At 39.9% G+C, this 19,465-nt stretch overlaps 2 protein-coding genes and 1 long non-coding RNA gene across 5 annotated transcripts in view; all 3 read right to left on the reverse strand.

The window, feature by feature from the left end:
* The window catches only part of LOC119901727 (acyl-coenzyme A thioesterase 1-like), a 252,914-nt gene that overhangs the window by 217,938 nt on the left and 15,511 nt on the right, over window positions 1-19,465 (reverse strand). The gene's annotated exons all lie outside the window — the stretch shown is intronic.
* Window positions 1-19,465, reverse strand: part of LOC119901730 (acyl-coenzyme A thioesterase 5-like) — a 246,313-nt gene that overhangs the window by 192,660 nt on the left and 34,188 nt on the right. The window lies entirely within an intron of this gene.
* LOC119901732 lies at window positions 10,300-16,612 on the reverse strand. Of its 2 annotated transcripts, XR_005444240.1 has the most exons (3): window positions 14,617-16,612; window positions 13,067-13,249; window positions 10,300-10,547 (listed from the first exon to the last, which is right to left on the reverse strand). It is a non-coding gene; the product is annotated as an uncharacterized LOC119901732 (long non-coding RNA). The 2 variants fall into 2 exon arrangements; XR_005444239.1 differs by lacking the exon at window positions 14,617-16,612 and having other exon boundaries at window positions 13,067-13,756.

The raw sequence follows: 19,465 nt of genomic DNA on the forward strand, positions 1-19,465 counted from the left end.
GGCAGCCATTACTACCACAGCAATTTAACGCTAACACAGTAGAGTGCAGAATCCTATGAAGGTGTAAACACAGCTCTGATATCATCAAAGACAAGAGGTGGGGAATACTTGTGTGCCATTCCTCTTCTGTTTTCTACATTTAGGTTTATGGAAAATGTAGCAAAGAATCTCAGGTTGTTAGACACGCACGGGGGAGACAAAAAAACAACAACCCTCTGTAGCAACAGAGGAACTGACCTGCCTCTGAATACCTCACTCAGCTAAATATAGCCAGGAGATGCATGTCTGTCAGCCCTCCCACTTCACTGCCCCCTCAAGCCCTTATCTTAATTATTTCCAGACCTTTCAGTCTACATGCAAACACACACACACACACACAGCTGATAAAAAATACCAGTGTTGTGTTCACAGGCCATCCTGCTGATGCTGAAGTCAGGCAAAGGCGTGACCGTCTGTGTGGCGACATTCACTTTATGTTTTCTGTAAGCTAACGTGCATGGACATATATTTAACTTTAAGCAGAAATCTCTGTCTCGTTATTGTCTTTTATTGATTTGCCTTATTAAATCGTCACTAATCACAAATGACAAGCTGCACAAAATTAGATGAAAATGGGTCGTTCCAAAAAAAGAAAACTAAACTCATACATAGATGACATTTCCCTGCAGCCACTAGAGGTCGCCACTTAAAAATAAATGTAAAAATGGGTGTATTAAGCTGTTTATTTTTGGGGAGGACCTTGGAGGAATGGGGCACAATGTAACTTGTGCTGCTGTAGTGTGACGTTAACAGCAGGCGCAGGACCCTGAGCAGATCTGACCAACTGGTACCTACAACGGTCTGGATATTACCAGACCAATTCGCAAATGCTAATTAGTCTGGTACCTCTCAATTCATTTTCGATTTCCAAAGCATATCAACGGGCGCAGAACCAGTTGTCTCTGGATGTAACTGAATTGATCTACAACAAATCAGAGCGACGAAACGAATGATGTAGCGCAGTTGGTAAATTAAACTTTTAACAAACCCTTTCGGAAGCACGGCAAACACTTCTTTCTTACCAACAAAAGCTTTAAGTGCTGTTGTTTGTTCTTCTTTTATAGAAAATATACCTTCCAGTTCTGATGTGATAGTGAATTCAACAGGAACTGTTCCACATCAGCGGCAGCCATCTTGGTCGTTTAGGAAAATGCCTCTACAGCCAATAAGGCCCTCTGTCCAAATTCTCATTGTATCAAACCTGCTCCACATTAGATGACCGGTTGTGAACAGCCCGACTAAATCCAGGATGGTTAGAAATTTGTCTGAATGGGAGGGAGGGCAGAAATATCTGCCAGAGCAAATAATACATAAGCTTGCAGCTTCAAGCACAGACTAGCCTGAAACTACAAACGATGGACAGTAAAAAAGTACAGCAATATTATTTTTTTCCCCCCATTCACACTCTTCTTCCTTGTTAGATCTGGCACCTACATTACCCACAATGCAACTTGACTGCCGACACTTCAGTTGAAGATCCTTGCTAGTAGCGGCTAACATAGCCTGGAGCCACTAGCCTCAAGCAGAGATGAGGAGCAGGCGACAGAGGTCCGGTGAGTTAATTTCTTTCACTCCACTCATGAAGTGCTTGAACAGTCTGGTACATAATGTCCGTACTTCCATACACACAGTGTGGAGTGACATGACTTTTCAATCTTAAAGCAAGTTAAGGGGCTATAAAAGGTACTAAATCAAGTTTTTAAAACACAGTCGCATGTTTTGCAAAATGTTGAGCTGTGGGGTAAAGTATAAACTATCTGGTCTGGATTTATAACCTTGTAGACATATTAGATGTGGGTTGTGCAAAAGAGCCTCATGGTCTCAGATGAACATCTTCACTATTTTGTTCAGAAAATGTCTGTCTATGTAGTGTGTGTGGCTTCAGGGTAAGAGTGTGTAGAGATGGATGTATGTGTTAGTAGTGATTAGATTATGCCTATCCTCCGGTTTCTCCTGTGCAGCCCCGGCGTTCCCCTGTGTAGAGAGAGCTCTGAGCAGTGGCGTGTGAGATCCACTTACTAAACCTGACTCTCCCAAACACCTGAGGAAACACTCCAGCACACTCACACATAATGTTACCGTGCAGAGTTATAACTGCGGATGGGACCAAACCTCCTGTCTACAATATGGAGAAAATCAGCCTTTAACCAAAGTGGTTTCCAGCAGCAGGGGTGCATACTCAGGAACACAATTTCATGTAATTGTTTTCTCATATTTCCTGAATACCTAACTTTTAAAATGATAAAATGCTTTTGAATAGCGAGCAGTCCCACCCATGTCTTCAATTCAAGCAATAACATTAGATGAAACTTTAATGATCTCAGTGGGGAAATTTGGTAGTAGCAGCTGCAGCAAAGACAAAAATCCAAAATGGAGGTTTGATAAATAGAACATGGAGGAAACTGTTATGCAGGCAGCACTGGATGCTTATTATCTTAACTGCTCAGATGTGTCATACCGAGACAAATTCCCTAATGGCACAGATATCCAACCTTCAATAATTCATCATTTTATTCATCTAATTAGCTGCTCCTCCAGAAAACACTGTAAATGTCAAACACATTCAAATAATTGGTTTGTCTCTGTCATAATATATTAACATGTGAGTTGTCTGGAGTGGCGATGGAGCAGTGGATAAGACACATGCATTTTTGTGTTAGAGACCTGGGTTAGATTCCCAGTGTGGCAGTATATAGATAGCACTTGTAAGTCAGCTAAATGAGTAAATGTAAATGTTGTCCGGGACACTTTTTTTCAAAAAGCTCACTAATGGCTTCAGATCTGTGCCATAGAGCTCCACTGTTGTCACGCCATAGTGCTGGGTGATATGTTCCTTCACTACCACGAACACACACACTGTAGTTTATTTTGACTCAATCCCACATACACTGTTGGAAATATTTACTAGAGCACCAAATGTGGATTAATTCATAGCTGAAAATAGTCCTGTTTGAGTAATGTTTGCTAAAAAATACAGTGCCCCACTGGAAATTTTTTAGTGGAGTTTTTTTCAAATGTGACTATATTTGGGACACTGTACGTCTTCAGCGTGAGAACCACTGACAGGGTAGGGAAGTCCGAAAGAACTGAAACAGACCATTGTTGTTATCTGTCATCTGTTATTTGATCCTTCGGTTTTTATATGGCTATCATTCTTATTAATAAAATGAGTCTGATTCCTCCAGATGCTTTCATCAGGTTTCGTATTTATGATATAATCAGTCTCTCAGAGTTGATGCATATCTATTTTAAATTTGCTTTATGTGTTTGTGAAACGACTGAGAGGACAAATGTGGTGGCAGGAAAATCACTATTTGCTTGAACTGCTCACAACTCATATCCACACTACAAACATACCGTGGGATGAGACGACGCAGGTGGAAGTTATTCATTTTAAGGAGTCGTAAGCAAAAACAGGTGGGAATCGCTGGTGTACGGTCTAACAAAGCTATTTGGAGAAGAAACTGGTATTTGTCACAGGCAAAACCCTGTTTTTTCCTCTGCGCTGGGCGTGGGGCCATACTTTGCTCATGGGCATAATACTAGCAACCACTAAGGGAGGTTACATGCATTTTTATTCTAAACTCACAAAGATTCAAACTCGCTGCTGCTTGTTTGGTTTTATCCTTCACCAAATTTGTTCAAGAACACAAAATCCCACAAGCGACAAGCAAATAACTTTTGTGTTTTATCTTCAAGCTGCCAGAGCGACTCAGTCATTTTGAAAGTGTCATTGCCATTGTCACCCCTCATGATCACGTTATATAATGAAACGTTTTCCCTCCCGACACCACCTCATCTGCCTTTCCTTTATTCTTATAGGATTCATTATATAACTGCTGTACTCCCTCTCTCTTTTGAACTCTTGTCTCTTAGCCGTCACAAGCTCTTAAAATGAGGCCAGAGGTTCATTTGAAGCTTCTCCATATTTTTTACACACACACACACACACACACACACACACACACACACACACACTCCTCCATTTCAATAACGTTTTGTCTCTCACACAGAACCCATGCTGTGTATCAGAGAGCATCCAAAGTCATCATTTGTAGTAGTGTGTCAAGAAATAAAAGAAAGACAGCATGCATAAAAGGTCAGTCCCCACAGCAGTCTTTGCTCAGATATGCATAATCCATAATCATGACTGCTCTATTGTTGTAATGTTAAAATGATGCTTTATTCACATGATAATATATTTGTTATTATTTAACAGCCTCTCTCTGTAGTTTCCTTCACATAATTTTCTTTCAACTTCTTAAACACTATCTGTAATGTACCTTGATACAGCATCTGAAGTGGTAATGGAAAGACTCACCAGCAGGTAACTGGGAGTGAATGGTCTGTATTGTATTTCTAGTGTCTGCGAACACTCAAAGCACTTTACACTACATCACACATTCACATATTCACATTCATCTTGCCCAAGGACACTTTGACATGCAATAAGATGTGAAACACACCAGCATGGTACTGTCAACGTGTTGAAGTGACCTAAGGTAGTATAGGAATATTGTGTTGTGTGAATATCTTATGGTGCTTTGTCTTTTTCTTCTGGTTGTGTGTCTGATGAGCTGGGGCTGCCCTGATTGGTTGATATAAGTGCTAGTCAGTGATTTGTTTCCTCATGATAGCCTTAGTGTGATATATTGGTTCAATGATACCCCAATGGTTTGCAATATAAATGGGAGATGTTTTGGTGGAAAGCAACATCAGATAGAGATAGCATTGAGGTAGGGTAAGTGATTTATATCTGGGTTTTTAGACCATAAGTATTGGTTTGATTGATTTAAACCCACTTTATTGTTTGGTGGTATGTTCCCAGTATGAAGCCAACTGATGCTTAATTTGGCACAATATTTAAGAACTGAGATTATTCCACTTGTTGAATTCATACTCCGAATCCAGGGGTCAGCATATCAGGTCATAACTGCTGTTAGCTCAGTTAGCCATGCAGCTAACTTAGCGGTCCTATTAGCTGACTGAGTCCGGAATGGACAACAGAGCAGGGTGAGTGGGAAACTGAACCGGGTTCAGCAGCCTCCCAGTGATCTCAGCCAGACCGGGACCAACGGAGGCCAGTTTGATGACAGGGAATACAGTACCGAGGTTATTTACACCAGCTTCGACACGGACTGTGATACCCGAGATGACAAGAATCACAGGCGGGTTCAGACAGGGATGGGAGAGACGTCAAGCGGGAGAGGAGTGAACGAAAGGTCGGGCATCAGGGAGGCAGAGACAGCATGTAGAGTCAGAATATTTTCACATCTAACTCTGTGAATAAGGGTTTATTTTGACCAAACCAATCTTAATAAATATAACATAAAATGCTTCTGAAATAAAGCGCCTACCGCAGCTTTAAGTAATGCAGGACACTTGAAAGTCCAGCAAGATGCATCATCCCTCATAACTGGACCGGTGGCACCTGTGACTTTTAAGCTTTAAGTATTTAAGCTCAAAATGTTCAACTGTAGCACCCCCATGAGGGTGTGCAAGGTGTTGCATCATTAGGAGAAACATTTTTACACCACAGGGCTGAAGATGATACCACATGACATGCATTACACCCCACGCAGACAGTAGTAAATTAGAGTCCTGACTTTGAAATCATCTCCTCTCTCGCGTGCTGAAGGGCAGAAAGGTAAATCTGGTATTCTGAATCACCATCTATTTGAGACAGATAAAATGTGAGTGCATTTCCTCATTATCCCCATCAACTGTATTTTTGTATAAATACATACATCTACACAGCATTAGCAGACATGACTCAGAAAAATAAATATGCATACTCCCATGCAGCTCTGATGCATAGAAATCTTTACAGTACATCCATGTTAGTGAGTCTCAGTGAACCATGTCTCACTGGGATCAGGCAAAACGACCGAACCCGTGGGACAAACAAGGAATTTTTATGCATTTACCAGAAACATGGAAGTCTTTGATCAGCTGTTTTCAAAGCCTGGCTCACACGGTTCGTTGTCTGCATCTTGGCGAAGGCCCGAGGAGCGCTGCCAAACACACAGGCCACTGAACTGCCGGGGGGGGGATTTGAATAAATGTTTCTGGAATCACTGCTTCCTTGTGTCCTTGTTAAAAGAATTAAAAGATGATACGGTAGCCGTGCTTGTTTTGGATGTTCGATGCGGGGACAGAAACGAGGGCCATAGATATAAAAGGTTTAAAGTAGCTAATGTTGCTGCATGAATGATGATCTGAATTTAATGATCTTATTTAACTAATAAGTAATGCCCAGTTATTTATGAATTCAAAGGCTACAACAGGGATTTTCTTCATGGGTCCTTACAAGTTGCTCAAATCTTAGTGGCCATGCAAGATTTATTTTCAAATTAGACAATCAAAAGTTGCAAGCAAGGCTACGCTTAATCACGTAGCCTAAATTTTTTCCCCCCATGAAATTGGGGTTTTTAGTGTAGTTGGTCTAAATATTATAGGCCAGTATTTTTAGACTCACTGTATCAAAATGTGACTACTTTCAAGTCACTTGAAAAAGTAAAGGATTCAGGGTTTCCCCATCAAAACTGAATTCTTAGTAGAATGGAGAAAACTTTAATGAACTGTGTTTACAGCAGATTTACTAACAATATAAGATACTGGTTTCATCTTTATTAATTCAGTACAGATTTATGTTGCATTCAGTTGTATAGACTGTGATTACAACTGAGTCAGACAATGTGTTCACTTCAGCCTCTTGGTTGTAAGTCCAAGTCAGAGACATTGGAAATATTGAACCGCAATTCAGTTACATTGAATGATGCTTGTTTGTCTATATGTGTGGCCCTGCGATGGACTGGCGGTGTACCCCGCCTTTCGCCTGATGTCAGCTGGGATTGGTTCCAGCCCCTCGCGACCCTGTACGCAGGATAAGCGGTTGACGATGGATTGATGATGCTTTTGTGTGGGAACAGACATTTACATTGTCTGTCGTGGTATGGGAAACCATCTTAGAAAAGTGCTGAATCAGTGGCGGTTCTAGACCAATTTTTATTAAGGGGGCCAGGCTGGGGCCAGTTGTTATTTCAGAGGGGCCAATTCACCTGCCTTTCTACTGAACCCTGAACCTGAACCAGTTAAGATCTTTTCAACTCCCAGCAAGACAGCAAACGAGCAATATACCAACAATGTTCCTTTGAACAAGACTGATTAATATGATTCAAATCTCCCCTCAATCAATAATCAAGATAACAGAAGCTGGAAACTGAAGGCTTCCTCAAATGGTGAAGAAATGGAAGTTGACATGTGGTGCATTATTGAGCGAAGTGCAAGAGATTTGTTTAATGTTTCAGACATAAGAGTTGTGGCACCAGTGGGGTTTTTCCATGTCACCCTGTGCCATTTATTTTATTCTAACACCAGCACCTATAGACCAATATATAGTTGTGCTAATTCACAGCATTATCATAAATACAAGATAAAAAGAAATGTTCACAATACTCTCTTGATCTTATATAATCAATATAATAAATACGTAAATCTACACCTGATGGCAACAGAGATTCTGTTCAGCAGTGTCTCAGCAGTGAGGGTGATAACATTGCATAAAAGCATAAAATCTGTGTCTCAGGGATATTTTTGTCCGTTTGCTCATTCTACTTTCAGCAAGACAACGTCTGACAAAGTGAGTCTATACAACACACAGCGTGCAGTCACAATAAAAACATTTCCCATATTCTTTTCCTTTGTAACAGCCAAGTACCATTAACGTAACACATTTAGTGTAGTAAAATTTCCTTAATGATTCCATCATCAGCTAAGCTTATCTAAGCAAAAATATAAATAATATAAATAAAAATTTAATAATGTGTAATTTTAAAGCTCCAAATAAGTTAAGTTGAAAACAGCTGGAGAGATTCCTAATCAGTCCTTCAGATATAGAGTAGGGAATTGTCTTTGTCAAATTTTAGCAACTTTGATGTGATAGTGGGCTGTTGTTTACACAAAACTGTGTTACTAATTGAAATATTCTTAGTGTTTATGTATTTTTATTGGCTGCTAGCGGCACTGCAGTGGTGTTCTGGGGAGGATGGTTTCGTCTAATAGCTGTGTGACTGCATTAAGTGCTAAAAGCTTGAAAGTGAACAAGCAGAGTACACAACCAGACTCATATGTTTAGCTGATTAGGTGAAAGGGCCTGTTGGTGTATCACACTAATACACTTGCAATTTAAATAATTATGTAATAAGAACTGGACTGCTTGGTTCAACAGTTGTGTTTGAAGTTCAAATAAGGTCTTTATCACTTGAATTTAAAAAATCTTGTTGCGTTATCAGGATGTTTGCTCTTTGATTGTGTTTCTCTTTCAGCAACTGCTTGCTGCTTCCATGTTATTATTACTCATTAAAAATGCAGCAGTTCTAGCTTGTGTACACAGGGTGCCTGCAGGCACGATCACAAAACATGGCGTCATGATGGATATCCTGTCAGTGGAGGACCGGCATTTGTTCTTAATCAGAAAAGCAATGGCAGACTCCTGTAAGCTTAAATAAAAGTGATGAAAAACTGTGGAAAAAAGATTAAATTACAGTTACTTATGGAATTGTTCATGAGTAGATTGGGGTTAAATCTGAAAAATGTGTGGTAATAGTATGAAGGTATGGTTTCTTTGTTTCTGTTAATGCTGTTTCTATGACTGTCGGAGCAGTGAGATTTATGATGCAGGTGTGTTATGTTAGGCACAGCACACCAGGGACAACACATGCTGTGTTTAAATTTTCCGAAACCTCTCTTACTCTGGCAAACGTCAAAACTAAAAGCCGTGAGGAGATGAAGGAAGTGAGTTGGTGAAGTGAACTCACTCATCAGTGACCAAACATTCAAACTTGGGTGTGAGAGAGAAACACCATGCCACATGGGAGGTGTAGTTGTCAACTCCTCACGTTAGCAACCACTGATTTACCTTTCTTACAGGAATGAGGTGCTCACATTTTACAATTCAGTCCAGATTAGAAATTAGAATCAAGTTTATTGAACAAAGGCGCTCAAAGATACAAGAACTTGGCTCTGGTTCTCAGTAGTTCTCCCTGTACTTACACACAGTGCAAAGAGCAAACTTACAGGAAAGAGACCCACTCAGCTGAATAAAAGAAAGATAAACAAGCATAGATACAGATACAGTATTAGTAAAGTTTGGAATATGGGCTAAACAATAAAACTATAACATGGGTCTCTCAGTATGGAAACAAAATGCATTAACGTAAGAAGCCACTAGCAGGGCCTTTAGGTCCATAAGCCTTGTCTTAAAGACCTCTGAGTGCAAATTTATATTCTTTCTAATTGGCTTTATGAAAGTTTCAATGGGCCTAGGATCTGCTGGTTATCAGTGTTGTACTTCATAAATGTAATAGGTTACTGATTACAAGTTACCCATTTCAAAATTACATTACATTCATTGATCTGATGATTTTATCTAAAGTAACTCACAATTGCTATACATGTCAGAGGTCGCACGCCTCTCGAGCAATGACGGGTTAAGTGTCTTGCTCAGGGACACATTGGTGGAAGGGTCACAGTAGAAATCGAACCCCGGTCTCTCACACCAAAGGCACGTAACTTTGATAAAACTGTGACTATTTTCTTTCTCAAAATTACGTAACTTATTAAATGTATTTACTTTTTGATGCCTTTTCTAAATGTCTAATTAATGTATTCAACTGTTAACCATTTTCAAAAGACAGGCTGAGAGCATAGGTTGAGAGGCAGTTAACTGGCAGACCGGTGGCGCTGCAAATTCAAACATGAGAACCAATTAAAAGCATCAGAATAGCATCAAAATTTACTAAACAGATCACAAAGGAAGACATTGTGCACATGAAAAACATGCAAAGAAACAAAATGAATTTTATTTAACATATAGCCAAGCTTTTTTATTCAGATTTAACCCCAATGTACTCATGAACAATTCCATAAGTAACTGTAATTTAATCTTTTTTCCAGTAACTGTAACAAGATTAGTTACATTTTTTACTAAATTACATGGAACTACTTACTCCCAACACTGCTGGTTATTAAGTACTTATACTTTATGTTTTGCAGTACAGTGACATCCTGTATATTCCACATGCTTTATACAAAACAAGGTGCAGTTTTAAAAGTGCGTTTTTTGTGTCTCGGAGGCTAGATTTGCACATATGTGTCCGACTTCACTCATTAATGTCAGAGCACCACCACCACAACACTGGCTGGATGTGTCGTAATTTATCAGGCAGGTTTTTTTTGCTCTAATGATGTACCCTAAAGTAATCATGATAACATTTTATTTAATCACTTTGCAGCATTCAGGTTTGTAGTGGAAATGTTTTCATGTGATCAAATGTATCAAATGTTTCAATGCAGATCAAAAATTATTTTTCTGAGGAACACAGAAGCCCAAGTACAACGTCAACCTTCTTTTCTGATGCTTGTACATTTTTTTCGTGCAGATACAGTAGTGGAACAAATAATTCCCGGGCGTTCAAAAGCCGGAGTCTGACGAGAGCTCCGTCAAACTGAAATGACAGAAAGGGAGCAGTCAGATACAGAAACACAAAGAACAGAAAATAGGCAGAGAGAGAACTTTTCAACGATGCTGCAAAATAAAATCAAGGAGGCATATGAAGGCTGGTACTGCCATCTTGATGAACTTGCGCTGTAACAAGCTGGCTAGGAACCATAACGTGCTATCTCTCATCTCTCAAGACTGAGCAAGATAGAAAGATCAGGGTGAGCCAAAAGGTCATGTTTTGTCCCCCACCTCTAATTTCCTTTTTTCCTTCTCTTCTATTGTGTTTGTTTTGAGGTAAATATCTGCTGAGTTTTGTACGGGGAGAAGGTTGAAACACTTATAAACCTAAAAAAGCGTAAGTGTAAGTAAGCAGTGTGGGTTGAAAAAAAAAAAAATACAGTGCTGGATTAAAATTTCTGTGCAAGGCAGTGTTGTTGTTTTTTGGCATCCTCCTTCTATACAAAAAAGTCTGTTCACACATGATACAAAATGAGTTTTTTTTATTCCATCCAGAGGTTCCTCTTACAGTAGCATTCCCATGGACCCCCCAAAAATGTTCTCATCAGTCTCAATGTAGTGACATAGCATTGTGGTAGGGATTTCTGATGACTATGCTCAGGCCAAGTCTTGTCCAAAAATGGTCGAGGTAAGTTAAAATGTAGCTCTCATTTAGTTGCTCTTTTGCTTGAACAATGTTAACCCATTTAACACTCCGTAATCAGTTGTGCGTAAGATTATGAACTGTTATAAAGTAACATTTAATTACGATTTTACATTAAATATGAGATCTTCTCATAAAGTGTTTTCTTAGTTTTTTATACTTCTACTTCTACAACTTTAGTGAGCCACTATAACCTCAATTATATTATGCTCTTGCTTAGAACCAAATAATCTACAAATGATGAGTCACTATTGTAATGTGTGTGTTCATGTTCAAACCCATGGAGATTTAACTGTCTGCCCAATCCAACCTTTTCCACTATCCATGCTTCTGATCGCTGGTCACTATGATAATTGTGTGCTTAATATTATCTTTATCTGATATGATATCAGATACAGAGAATAAGGGAAGGAAGTGATATCGGTGATATCACTCCCTTGTAACTCATTCACTGTGTACTACATAACAAACATTCAACAGCCTCTTCTATGGTAAGGGACATTTACAATAAGCAAGAATTATGTAGGTGCTATAAAGAGGAAACGTCCCTTGGCTTGTTCAATGTGGACCAGAGTGGCCTTGTTCTCCTCTGCCAGTGGATTATGCATAACATACTCCTCCCATAAATTGCTATGCAAATGACCATAAATACGCCAGGATCACCTCCTAAAGTCCAAATAACAACGACCGATCCTGCTGCAAAACACGTGAAAAAGAGAAACTACGCTGAGTGCAAGATCGAGGCGCTGATCACTGAAGTGGAGGAGAGGAGAAATATTTTATTTGATGGTTTTAATTCTTTGATCAGCAACAAACGCAAAACGATGGAGTGGCATTAGTGTTACAATGGCAGCCAATGCAGCCGGCTCAGAGACTCATACTGGCTGAAATAAAGAAAACATGGTCTGACATGTCAAAGAAGAAGAGGGAAAGACTTTTTCTAACACAGAAATCGAGGCGCTTGTGAGGTGGAAGTTAGAAAGCACATGTTGTTTGATGCAGCTCGTTCACAAACAAAAGAACATTCAGAGAGTTTAACAGAATTACATTATTCTAAACAAAGGATTAAGGTAGAAAGGTAAACTCTATATATTGTTGATCACATCAAACACACACCTGCCTGCTCATTCTTGCTGCTAACAGCGCCGTAGCGCAGCCACGCAGTATTACAGACGAGTGTCACGCAGTATTTATGTTTATAGCAATCGTACAGAGAACTTCACACCTTGCCAAAATGATCCCTTCTGTCAGTGGTATCCTCCACCCTGGATATGGTGCGAAGATTGAGGTTTGCAGGTGAACACATTTCTTTAATGTCGGTTTTGTTATGCTCGGCCTGCATTACGATGAGGGTGGAGTGCAGCGATTGTGCAAGAGCAGTCACTTGTTTTATTTCCAGGCAGTTTTAATGTACACAGTCCAAATGTGCAGGTGGTGAAGATGTGCAGATCTGTTTGCGAGATGTGCAGATCTGTTTGCGCGCCACCGCGGCGTCTCCGTGCGCCTGACAGCAGTCTGTTCACTGCATTACATTATTAACAACTACTCACGCTCTCCTCTGCAATTCATTAGTGCTATTTGATGTTATCTCAGATTTTTACGATGATGATAATTTCATCCGTTAGCCGAGTTAAAGTCTGAGAGGAGGAGATTGATTGGGGACTAAGCGAGGATTCCTAGACTTTTACATGCATCATAAGGTATATAAGCCTGTGGCTACATATAGCTACATAACCAATTTATTGTGTTTATCGTGTTAATGTTCTTTGCACTTTTTTGATAAAACGAGAAAATAACAAAAGGACAATCCTTTACATTTACAAATGAATTAAGGCCTGACAAAAGACAACAAAAAAATCAACCAATAGATGGCCGTGGAGCTGAACACCACTCCCTTCTCGTCAGTCGATCTGGCTCTCACGGCGACCACCTGCCTCGACCTCAGCCCGGCCACCTTCACCTGAACGGGCTCGTCAAAGAAGCACCTGGCGCTCGGCAGCAGCTTCAGTTTGACTTGGGAGGACATCCTGTCTGAATCTACTGGTCTTTTCTCAGTAAGATTGTGAAAGAATAAATTGGACAGCCACATTATTTCAGGAGACTTTGACATATTGACACATTAAACAAGTTATTCATTAATTTTGTTGAACTTTGTCTCCTATTTCTTCCCCTATTTGGTTTATATTACATTTATATTGGTTTCACTTGGGAATCTAATAGCAGTCTCCTTGGTCCTGGTCCTGTGTTGACACATCCCACCACCATGACTTCATCCCTTATGTCACCTGACTTTGCCTGTACATCAGAGCATTACCTTTTACATACTAAAACATAATAGTATTTAGAATATTTCAAAGAGAGGGTGGGAGGGATAGGGCTTCCAACAGATCAAGAGTAACTCCTGCGTCATCGGGGTGGTGACTTGGAGCATTGAGAACGGGGTCAGGGCTACCCTCTGTACCCAACCTGATCCAGTTAGGTACAGGATGAAATAATTGAGTGTGTCTGTCCAGGTAACAATTTGTTGTACTGGGACACAATGTTATTACACATAGAAAGAGATAACTTATTGTACAATATTTGCTGAATTTACAAGAAGGCACAAATAATTTACAAGAAGGCACAAATAATTACAAATTTGTGGTAGACAGCGTAGACAAGCTGCTTTTATGCAGGATTGTATACAGTATCTACAATATGACAATCTAACAGTATGAACAGCACTGAAATAGAGAATGGTGAATAAATAATAAGTGTTAGCCGGTGAACAGGTGGCTGATTACAGACAGAATTTCAACAAAAAGTGGTGTCATGTCCCCAGTGTCCCCAGTGTAGATAACACCTATGGGAGACTCAATCCTAGCAAAGGGATGTAAGTTAATAATCTTGTCACCTCGGACATGCTCTGTGACATTTATCCCCTTCTCCTTGCTCCCATAGAAAGGTATCTCTGGCCTGGGGACACGTATGTGTATAAAATATAAATGTATATTGGAATCATTAGTTGAAGACAATAGATGATAATAACATACAATACATAACAATACATGAACTTACTGCTAAAGTAAAGGCTCACCACAAATACTGCAGAAAAAAAATAGGTAAAAAGTGGTTGGCTAATAATGCCAAAAGACCCAACCAAAAACCTGACACCATAAATAGACATGGGCCTACAAATACCACAATAGCTCTTACACTGATGCTCAAATCTGAATGCAACTCACATACCAATTCGACACATCATGCTAAATATCATCAGACGCACAACAGAGAAACATACATAGCAGAAAAACATGCACAGACTTTACAAGTAATGGTAGCTGAGCAACCAGTTAAAAGAGATTAGTTATACTAAAATCAAATAACCACAGCATCACATATTCGCCCCGAATTAATGGTAAATAAGCCTTACCTTCAGCAGAACATCTTTTTTCTTGACTGTCTGCATGCAAAGTCGTTAATTAAATTCTCAAAGTCCAGTCCCTGGACTAGTTCAGATTCAATTGGCAGCAGGGAGAGTGCAGACAGCCGCTTCTGTCTCATCGTTGTCCTGAGTTCATTCTTTACTCTTTTAAGTTGAGAGAAGGATCTCTCGCCCTCGCAGTTGGTAACGGGCAGGGTTAAGAACAGCCTGAGTGCAACGAACACGCTTGGGAAAGTAGTTTGTAGCCAGTTGTTTAGAAGAATTTGCTAAAGTTCATCTCCAAAATCTTTGTCCAGGTCATCTGGATATGTGGAGGAGAGCGCAGCAGCGCATTCACGCACACCATCACAGTCAGAAGAATCGAACAAAACACCAAAGAGTTCATTTAAGTCCCTGAGGCTGCGGTCCATCAGGACCAAAACCTCTCGCCACAAGAACAGTTTCTTTCTGATGGCAGTGGGCTTCATCAACAAGGCCCGGGTCCCCACTGTGAGTGACTCTCATGCCCCCCTCCCCAAACTCACACACACTCATACACTCTCCTGACCCCACACTTTCCAACAACGCTCAACTGTACTTTATGCTCATGTTGCCAACTTTTGCACATACTTGTCAGCATTGTATTATAGTATTATTGTATCTTGTTATATTTTTTGTATACTTGTAAATTTTTTCTGATCTCCTTATTTTTTATATTACTATTTATGTTATGTGTACTGTAAGCACCAATTCATACCAAGGCAAATTCCTCGTATGTGAAAATGTACCTGGCAATAAACCCGATTCTGATTCTGTCAATGCAATTTAGCAAGACAGGACAGCAACCTGTCGATGATTATACATTATACGTTTCCACCTTAAATTGTGGTCTCTCATTTAGTATCTTGTCATTCTCCATGGACTCATCTGCAAAACATCTGGCACAAAACGCATACAATAACTTAAGTAGGTCAAAGAAATCGCTCACTTCTTTACAGCTATTGTCAATGCTGTTTACACCGACGACATTAAGTGAATGTCCAGCACAAGGCACGTAATGAATCATGGGGTTTACTTTTTCAGATGCACTTGAAGGCCGTTATATTTACCGGCCCTGTTACTGCCGTTGTCATAACTTTGTCCCCGGCAATTTGACAAGTCTAACCCCAGACGCTGAACCTTTTTAATTACACATTACAGCAAGACTTGCTCCAATGTGGCTGTGAATAGGCTCAAAACCAATGAATCTCTCCACCACTTTCCTTTCCTCGTTGAAAAATCTAAAGATAAATGTCAACTGGTCAATGTGCGACAAATCTGGGGTTGAATCTACAATGACTGAAAAGTACTTGGCGTGCTGTAGTTCGGCTGCAATCGTTTTTTTTATTTTCTCATCCATTAAGCCGAGCATAACAAAACCGACATTAAGCAAATGAACTACTCACACACAGTATATGACAGGTATGATGTTGTCCCTCGTCCCTTTTGACCATTCTTCTCTATGTGTTCTCTTAAAAATGGATCGAACTGTGCAATAAGTTCCAGCAGTCCAAGGTAATTGCCATTACTTGGTGAGTCCAAAAGTTCGTTATCGCCCCCTTAATACTAGGCCTCTCTCGCTCAAAAATTTGATTATAGTCACAACACACCTTAAGACCTCCTTCCATTTCCCCTCTGCATCACGCTGTCGCCTGAGTGAAGCGTCCACTGTGCCCACATTTTTTGATCTGCGCAATAAAGCCAGAATGCTGTGACTATGGTTTGCACTTTTCTCGTGGTCCATAATCCGCTCAGGATGTTTCCAGTCACAGAACCCGGATGTAAAAACATTTTGTTGTGAGGACAGCAGTTTACAGGCAAAGCAGTAAAACATACCTGCTGATGGTGAGTAAATTAACCACTCTCTAGAAACTACCTCGTTGTTTGGGAGCAACAATGCAATAAATCATTGGTAAGTGACCGCGTTTTACCTCCAATACCAATGTCCCGCACGGATGCTGGGATGCCCTATTTTGAAAAGCTGCAGGACCTTGAGAAATGGCCACTTCTCTGACATGCTCCGTGATGTCTCCCCATAGTTCAGGGTCTGTTGAGATTGTAAAATACTCCAGCAACTGCTGCTGCTGTTGCTTGCCATCAACCTCGTTGTCCTCCTCATCATCCTCGCTGCTCTCCGTCTCCTGGTTCCCACCTTGGCTCACATTAGCTGCTGCGTCTTCCTGAGTGATCAGCTGAGCAGATATTAGCTTCGCTGCTAGCACATATGTTAGCTTCGGGGTTACTTCTGCTCCTGCTGGTGATGTGTCTTTCCAAGCAAAAAAGCTTGCGATTGCGGGTACATTATGAATCGTGGCAATGTGCTGTGATTGTTTTTCTTTTTTTAGTTTTTGCTTAGCACAACCGCTTAGCTGACGCCTGTCCATTTTGAATTAGTCGGATATGATAGATTAGGTGGCACTGTGTCATTGTGGAATGGACAAAGATCGGGGGAGGGGGTAGGGGGGCACTTACACCAAATCGCATATGTAAATATAACTATATATATTAATATAGCTATTGTATGGTTTAAATTTTTTATAAATAAATAAATATATATACATATATATATTTATAAAATCTGACAAATATTTTCATTTTTTTTATGATTTGGTGCCCCCATTGGCTGGTGCCCCTGGGCACTCGCCCAGTGTCACATATGGATAATCCAGCCCGGGCGCAACACACTGAACACGGTGCGTGTTGAAGTATAAATACTTCGTTACTTTTGGAGCTGCTTCCTCCCTTACACGAAATCTCCTTACTGCAGGTGTTTCATTTTGCTCTGTCGTGGTTATCTTTTTTTGGTGAAGCTAAGCCAAACATTTGAGCGTTTGCTCCACTCCGCCTTGGTCCATGAATAGAAGTACTCTCTCTCAAGAATTCAAAGAAAGATCTACTGCATAAAATAAATAAATATGAGGACAAAATAAAATAAGAGAAACAGATAAAGTAGGCAACCAGATCACGTTCATATTTCCATTAAATGTTAGTGTAGAATACTAATTGTATGGACAAGTTTTTATTATTTATAGATCATATTATAGACTCAAAGTAGGCCTACTTTAATACTGCTAATCTTTTTAAAAAGGTTAAGATGACGGATGGGACCTTGAGACCTTGGCTTCTAGTGTAATTGAGTGATTGGTTTGAGTGACAAAATAGTCCTGTTGTTTGTTGTTGTTTCTCAGAAAGTGCTTGATTTTTAAAATATGAAAATAATCATTAGCCTAATGAAATGATCACTGCACAGTTTGTCAAGTTTAAGTAGGCTAATTATGCCTTAATCTGCTGTAGTTTTCTCCATCACTATGGAACTTTTTTTGGTGACATCCATAAACCTTGGTGATGTTTGACAGCAATATAATGAAACACAGAGCATCTAGATGCATGCATTTTATTATTTATAGATACTGCATAACTTGCATCAAGCTGACTACTCCATTTGCAAATTTTGTTTTGAAGTAGCTGAAAAACAATTATTAAATTAATTATTCAATCTACAAACTGATTTAGTACTTCCTTTTTTCTTTTTTCATCCTAATTTTTGATTCATTGGCGCCAGCTTCTAGATTGTCTAGATATTCTCTGAATATCTTTGGGTTTTGGATTTCTGGTCAGAAAAAAGACATTAGAAGACATCTTAAGGACGTGAATCGGTATTTTTCACTATTTTCAAACATTTTATTGACCAGACAGTTAGTTGCAGCTCTACTCAGGATGTGAACTACGGGGGAGCCAAGGGGAGCTTAGATCCCTCAACAAGACATCAGCTCCCCTAAAAGCGTGATTTGTGATATTTTGGGGGGTCTCTAAAATATTGTCAGCATGCTTCATTCCATTCATTTCAATATTCAATCATGGTTCCATGCGTAAAATGAGGAGTGTCGGACTTCTACTACTTGCTCTGTTTGGGAGCTGCACTTTATCTGAGGTGCAGCTGAAGTGAATATTTGTGTGGATTTGTGGTGAGATTTCTGTCTGATCAGAAGTGTTTTCAGTAAGTCTCCTTTATCCACCTCTTCTCATCCAGCAGAACGGTTCTGTCTGCAGACAGTCTGAAGTGGCCAAATCAGCAGAGCAACAACACAGGCTTATGCACAACAGAGTTTAGGGCAGTTTGACTGTTAAAAATATTATAAATTCTCATAAATGTAGATGTTATTCTTGTAATATTACGACTTTTTTTCTCAACATGTCAGAACAAAGATTTGATAGATTAAGTATTTTAAGTGTATTTGTTCACTCATAATTTGATTTTATGATTTATTGCTTTGCAGTAATTTCTTCAATGTTTGATTTTACTTTACTCTAATCACTCAAGCGTTGAAGGGCATTTTTTTCTGCCCTTGTCTTGTTTTAAGTTAAAAGGAGGAACATAACTGTCACAATTTAAAAAGAAAACAAAAGATGGCCTTTTGTGCTTCATAATCATCCATCCATCCATCGTCAACTGCTTATCCTGCGTACAGGGTCGCGGGGGGCTGGAACCAATCCCAGCCGACATCGGGCACAAGGCGGGGTACACCCTGGACAGGTTGCCAGACCATCACAGAGCCACACATAGACAAACAACCAGTCACACCCACACCTAAGGACAATTTGTGCACCTTTTCCTGACCACACTCTAACCTTCCAGTCAACTTTCCATGAATATGCTTTGATGCAGCACTCTGTGAACAGCCAGCCCTTTCAGCAATGACCCTCTGTGGCTTACCCGCCTTAAGGCGGTCAATGAGCATCTTCCAGACTACTGTCAAGTCAGAAGTTTTCCCCATGACTGTGGTTATGTGTACTGAACCAGACTGAGAAATTAAAGGCT

The sequence above is a fragment of the Micropterus salmoides genome, unplaced genomic scaffold, assembly GCF_014851395.1.
Source record: "Micropterus salmoides isolate LMB-PRFRI ecotype aquatic unplaced genomic scaffold, ASM1485139v1 Ms_hic_scaffold_14, whole genome shotgun sequence".
Lineage (NCBI taxonomy): Eukaryota > Metazoa > Chordata > Actinopteri > Centrarchiformes > Centrarchidae > Micropterus > Micropterus salmoides.